The sequence below is a fragment of the Hevea brasiliensis genome, chromosome 4, assembly GCF_030052815.1.
Source record: "Hevea brasiliensis isolate MT/VB/25A 57/8 chromosome 4, ASM3005281v1, whole genome shotgun sequence".
NCBI classification, from domain to species: Eukaryota; Viridiplantae; Streptophyta; class Magnoliopsida; order Malpighiales; family Euphorbiaceae; genus Hevea; species Hevea brasiliensis.
Window position 1 is genome coordinate 3,928,633 of NC_079496.1, and position 6,813 is coordinate 3,935,445.

Sequence of the window (6,813 nt, forward strand, 5' to 3'; positions counted from 1 at the left end):
TTGAATCAGGGCATTCCTAGGTGCATTTTATTCATTCATTTTACAAGAGTTACTGAAGGAGTACATAATCAACACTTGATATTGAATTCCTCCCACTGGTCCCACCAATGCTCTTGACCTCCTTGATCTTCTTGCAATCCAATATTACATAGTAATCCTTGGCATACCAAGGCGAATTTACAAGAACTAAATAAATGAAATTACAACTCAAAAATTATTATAACCTTAATAATACATGCCCAAAATAAATTAAAATAAATTAATTAATTTACAATCCCAAAGAAACATAAAAGAAATAAATCCAATCACATTGGTCTTTTATAGTCCATGATCATCCATCATGCATATCACTATTTAATAATTAAATAAAATATACATACTTAAATTAAATTGAAAATCTCATATTTAACTTAAAAAACCAGATTTGAATATGATTTAAATAAATTTAAAAATTCAGATTTGAATCTCATTCAAACAAATTCAAAAATTCAAATTTGAATCACATTTAAACAACCTTAAAAATTCAGATTTGAATCACATTCAAACAATTTTTCAAAAATTAGATTTGAATCACATTCAAACATTTTTTAAAAATTTAGATCTGAATATTATTCAAACAACTTTAAAAAATCAGATTTAAATATGATTCAAACAACTTTAAAAAATTCAGATTTGAATCACATTCAAATAACTTTTAAAATTCAGATTTGAATCACATTCAAATAATTTTTAAAATTCTTATTTGAATCAAAATTTAATTGCGTGATTAAAATTCTAATTAAACAATTTAATTAGATATAGGATGAGCTTTTAGATCATACAACAATTACAAATTAAAAAGCCAAACCTTGAGCCACCGATGGAAGCCAAAATTGGCGCACCAAAGATGGTGTTCTTCAAGCATGCCGCCACACATCCATTACAACCAGCAATGGATAAATTATCTCATGATCAAAACACACAATTAAATCATATAATCAACAATCTAAATGGCAAATATAGTGGCTCTGATACCAATTGATGGAGCAGAAACGTGAAAAACACAAGTTTATACCATTGAATTCAAAAATTTTCACCTAGGGTCACATGTATCATGCAAAATTTATTTTTATCTATTTGATTTCAATGATAAACAACATATTAAAACACTTTTAATATGTTTTGTGTTTTAATATGTTTTTGGATCTTTATTTGCCATTTAAGATTTTAAAATTAATCAGATTAATTTTAGAACCTTATATTAAATCAAGAACAAATTCACTAACCTCTTGATGCACTGCAGTGTATTTGTGCCTTTCAGATGCATCTTCAGGACAGCAGATGTTGTCCCTCTAGCTTGTCCACACCAAGAACAACTATGGTAGCCCTTGAACAGCTTCTAAAGCTTTTTCTATTAATTAGAAAATCAAGTTCTGCCTTTTAAGAGATTAAAGATGTAAACAGGACACTAGAAACGATTTCTAGTATTTTTAATTCAAGAGATTGTTTTCTAATCTTTTGGAATAGATGAGAGATGAAGAAGAAGAGAGGGAGAGCTTCAAAGTGGCGGCACAAAGGAGGAGTAGCTGTTGGTTGTGTTATTTTCTTTTCATAACAACACTTATATAGCTAGGTCAACACATTAAACCCTTGCCACATGTCACCCTCTGATTGGTTCTAGGTTTAATTGACCCAATCACATTGTGCCAAGTGTCAAACCTATATTTAATCTTAATTTTAATCATCTTACATGATTAAAAAATATTTGGCAAAGCTTATGTGTAATGCCATGTGTCACCATCTTATGGTGCCACACGTCACCTTGTGAAATGACCAAAATGCCCCTGTGTCTTAATTTTGAGTTCTCAACCCAAAATAATTATTTCTCTTCTTCTAATCAATTTATATCAAATATAAATCAATTAATTAATCTTTATTAATTAATTTCTCATTAATTAAATTCATATTTAAACACTTTAAATATAAATTTAACTTATACTGTACATCCAATAACCTAGATTTGGTTTCAAGTCATGCTAGGGACCTTGCAATCTAATTGTAAACCAAACCTATTTAATTAATCAATTAAACTCTTTAATTAATTAATTAAATCATATTTAAATAGGTGATAACTTGTGTATGTATGTGACTTACTAGGCTCATCACTAATTGACAATGAGACATGATATCAACTCTTAATATCATCAGAACTCTTTCTTACCATAAATGATTTCTCTAAATCATTTTATGCACCTCATAGACCATGGTTAACACCTAGCATAGCATGCCATGGCCACCCAATTAGAAATAAGGTTTACCTTAAATGAACCTATAATCATATGTTACCATGCATTAGAATCTCTCTGTTACAAAATCCCAACTCAAGCTAGAGTCATGGTTTATGTCAAACTCCATTTGCTATGAATATTATGTTCTCTTTTAATTCCAGTTCTTGATTAAAAAGATTTTCACATCAGAAACTCTTTCTGAATAAATCTATCTATCCAGGCCAGGAACTTGAAACATCAAGAACAATTAAATGAACATAAGATTTTATCTCTATTTACTTAGAGAAACAGATTCCATCTTGATCAACACCTACCTCCATATATAACTAGTAGGAGCCAACACATGCCCATATACCCATACACAGTACAAGTATGAAAGTAGTATCAAACTCAAACCAACTATATACAAGATAACTGTGCTATCTTAGGTCTAAAGATTATATGCACTGATATGATTTATGACAATGCATCGACAAGAGTAAACTCCATGTGCTTGTCATAAGTGTCACTGGTTCGGCCTACTTATTATGTATAAGTGCCTATCATGTTTGTTATATGGCATGAGACTCACCATTCCATCTTATCTATATCTCATATAAATAACTTGGGAACAAACATAAATACAATCTTTCTGGATAAGTCATGTCCTTATTATGAAGTATCCTCGATTGTGCACCTATTTATGATACTTTGTACTAGAAATACTGTCACTCATATTCTTAACAACTTAAGAATAGAATTTCTAACAAAATATTAATGGACCTTTTCTATTACACATAAATATATTATGTAAACGGAAAAGTGAAAATGCCTTTTATTAATAAAACATGTACAAGATACATACTAAATGATATGTTCTAGGGCATACTACTAACACCAAAATGATTGGCATATGAGAATCCTCTTCCATGTCCAAAATGACAAAGTCAACTAGGATGTAGAATTTTCCAACCTTCAGTGGTACATTCTCCAAATCCCTTCTGGATACTTAATTGACCTGTCTGCCAACTGAAGAGAAATGTGGGTTGGCTTAAGATCTCCCATGTTGAGCTTCTCATAGATGGAAAGGGGCATAAGGCTTATATTAGTCCCTAAATCACATAAAGCTTTTATAGAACATGATTCCCCAATGTGGCATGGAATTGAAAAGCTCCCTGGATCCTTGAGCTTTGGAGGAAGTTTCCTTTAGAGGATAGCACTGCATTCCTTAGTTAAGGCTACCGTCTTATAATCTTCAAGTCTCCTCTTATTTGGGAGAATTTCTTTCAAAAACTTAGCATAAGAAGGCATTTGGAAAAGAGCATCAATAAAAGGCACATTTATACATAGCTTCTTCAAAACCTCCAAGAACTTTCCAAATTGCTTGTCCAATCTGGCCTTTTGAAATCTTTGTAGAAAAGGAAGTTGAGGCTTGTAAGGCTATGGAGGTATGTATTTCTCCTCTTTCTCTTTTTTTGCACTCTCTTTCTTTTCACTCTCTTGTTTTTCATTTTCATCAACATCTTCCTTATTTTCTCTCTTCTCACTTTTTTTCACTCTTCTCATTATGCACTATTTTACCACTTCTCAGTGTAATGGCATGACATTGCTCTCTTGGGTTTTCTGACTGACTTGGAAGTTTTCCAAAAGACTTGATACCTGAGGAAGATGCTTGTTGTGCAATCTAATTTTCTAACATTCTGTTATGTGTTTGCATCTGTTCTAGCCTTGCTTTCATCTCTCTCATCTCTTCATCATGCTTAGTTTGGTTAGCAAGAATTTGTTGTAATAAAGCTTCTGTGGTGGAACTTTGCTCTTGCTGTTTTGGTGGAGGATTCATGTTTCTCTGCTGAAAATTAGGCAATGGTTGCCTATTTTGCTGATATGGAATTCCTTGTTGTTGTTGTGGCTGAAGATTCTGATTTGGGACTTGATTCTGCTGATTTCCCCATGAAAAGTTAGGATGATTCCTCCAAGTTGGATTATAAGTTTGAGAGTAAGGATTCCCTATTTGTTTGTTTCCATAATTACCAATATATGCAGTTGCTCTCTATAGTCTTTTCCACTGCTGGTAGTTCCTTCTGCATAAGCAACTTGTTGTGAACTTCCAGATGATGATGATGAACTAACCAACATACTTAAATCTTCCATCTTCTTAGCCAAAACATTTGTAAGTACATTAAACTTTGCATTAATCATGTTGAATGGATCAAGGTCATACATTCCAGCAACTTGCCTCTTTTGAGTTGGAGCTGGTCCTCTTAGACTACTCCAAAGATGAGTATTCTTTGCAATTTTCTCCAATAGCTCATAAGCTTCATCTTCATGCCTCATAATAAATTCTCCTCCTGTTTGAGCATCAATTATCCCTCTAATTGCAGGAGTAACATTGGTGTAAAAATTCTGATTTATCATCCATTTTGGAATGGCATGATGTGGACATTGTCTCTCTAATTCCTTCCATCTCATCCATGATTCATAAAGAGTTTCATCTTCTCTTGATCTGAAAGCTGTCATTTGATTCCTCAATTCTTTAGTTTTTCCAAGTGGAAAATATTGTACAAGAAATGCATCAGTGAGTTGCTCCCAATTTGTAATAGAGTTGTGAGGTAAAGAATCAAGTCAATCCAATACTCTATCCTTCAAAGAGAATGGGAATAGATTCAATCTTGCTGCATCATCAGATACTCCAGGTTGTTTTTGCATATCACAAATCATAGCAAACTTCTTAGATGTGTGTGTGGATTTTCAGAAGGATGTCCACCAAATTGGAAATTTTAAATCATTTAAAGAACCCCAAAATCCATCTTGTAGCTATTTACATCAATTCTTAGTCTTGCTATACTCTCTCTCCAGTCATCAAAATGAGGAAATGCATGATCCATCATACTTTCCCTAGGCACATTAGCATTTACAACCTCTTCACCTTGGGCTGTATTTTCATTGTTTCGATCATTTCTAGCATTACCACTACCAATTCTAATTCTTTCATCAGCCATGTCTGCTTCAATTTCAGTTGTTCTCAAGGATTTTTTCCTTTTTTTGGTTTCTTTCTTGTTGGCTCTACAAAATTCTCAATTTCAGGATTAAACAATAAGGATGTGTTACTTGTGCTTCTAGCTCTTCTCATAAAAGATTAAGAGTACCAAAAAAAAAACACAAAATGAAAAGATAACAAAGATAAAACTATAAATAACTAAAATAATCAAGAATTCAATATTAAACAAACAACTCCCTGGCAACGACGCCAAAAACTTGATGTGACCCAACCGCAAGTGCACGGGTCGTACAAGTAATATAAAAAAAATATTGTTCCCACGAAGAGTTGTGTTAATGATCGAATTTTTGATATAAAAATTGACTAATTTGAACTATTTTTAAAATTAAAGCAATAAATTGATAGCTATTAAAGTGTGAAATCTATATGTGCAAAATTAATAAGCTATTCAACAATGTAATGATTTAACTAAATTTGCATCAAATTAAAATAAGCAAATTGAAATATGGCAGGATTTAAAATGGCAAGTAATTAAATGCGATTAGAAATTAACAATGATAAAAGGGGCGATTCCGGAGTTTGGGAATTCATATTCAAGCTATTTTGGGATTTTTAAATTGGTTACCCAATCTTATGGAACTTACGGGTTTTAAGGAGATTAATTCATATATCCTTTGAATACCCTTTCGAGTGGGACAAAGAGTGTCTTAATCAATCTAATCCTATTTTTGTGGAATTAAAATTAATCAAGACCCATTAAGTTTCTTAATTAATTTGTAAATCCTCTTAATCCTTAATTTATTTCTAGATCTAAGTTAATTAAGTCCAATTTCTTGATTATCTATCACAAGATTTTCTCAATTTGGTGCTTCAACCATGGATTAAGAACAACACTTAATGGGATCCTACACTAAGCATGTCATTGAGCACACAAGAAATGAATAAAATTCATTAAAACCACAAAATATGGATTACCCAATCAAAATCCATAAAATATCTCAAATATTAGATCTCAACTCCAGAATCTAATGAAAACTATTTACTATCCATAATATTTACAATAAATTCTAAGTAAATATGGAAATAAATCTTAAATCTAAGCTAAGAACTAAGAAACCCAATACAAGAAAGGTAGGAAATAGGGAAGAAAGGAAGAAAACTCCAAATCTGGTCTAGAAATGGAGAGGTGATGTTTTTGCTCTCTATTTTCTGACTCTTCCCCTGCTGCTGCTCTTTTTTGTCTCCTCCTCCTTTCTAAAATGAGATAAGGACATATTTATATCTTTTTTTCTGACAAGTAGCCCTAAAATAGTGTGTTTGAGGTGTAGTTTACATGAGGGAATCTTCTGCCAGGTCATTATGAAGACTCAATGAAACTGCATAAGTGGACTGCATAAGTTATGCAGGCCCTTATGCAGTTTTCGGCAGGTTTTTGGCTCTCTGTGTGAAACTGCATAAGCAAAGAGTAAGTGTAACACCCCTAATTTTTAAATTTATTATTTTTGGGTAAATATTGATATTTTAATTTTATTTAAATTTTAGGAAATTATTTGAAATTTTTCGGATTTT

The 6,813-nt window shown here is 31.9% G+C and overlaps 1 non-coding gene across 1 annotated transcript; it reads left to right on the plus strand.

Annotated features, from left to right (window-relative positions):
* Positions 1-4,671: 4,671 nt before the first annotated feature.
* On the plus strand, positions 4,672-4,778 carry LOC131179639 (small nucleolar RNA R71). The gene has a single exon (XR_009148529.1). It is a non-coding gene; the product is annotated as a small nucleolar RNA R71 (small nucleolar RNA).
* The last annotated feature ends 2,035 nt before the right edge of the window (positions 4,779-6,813 follow it).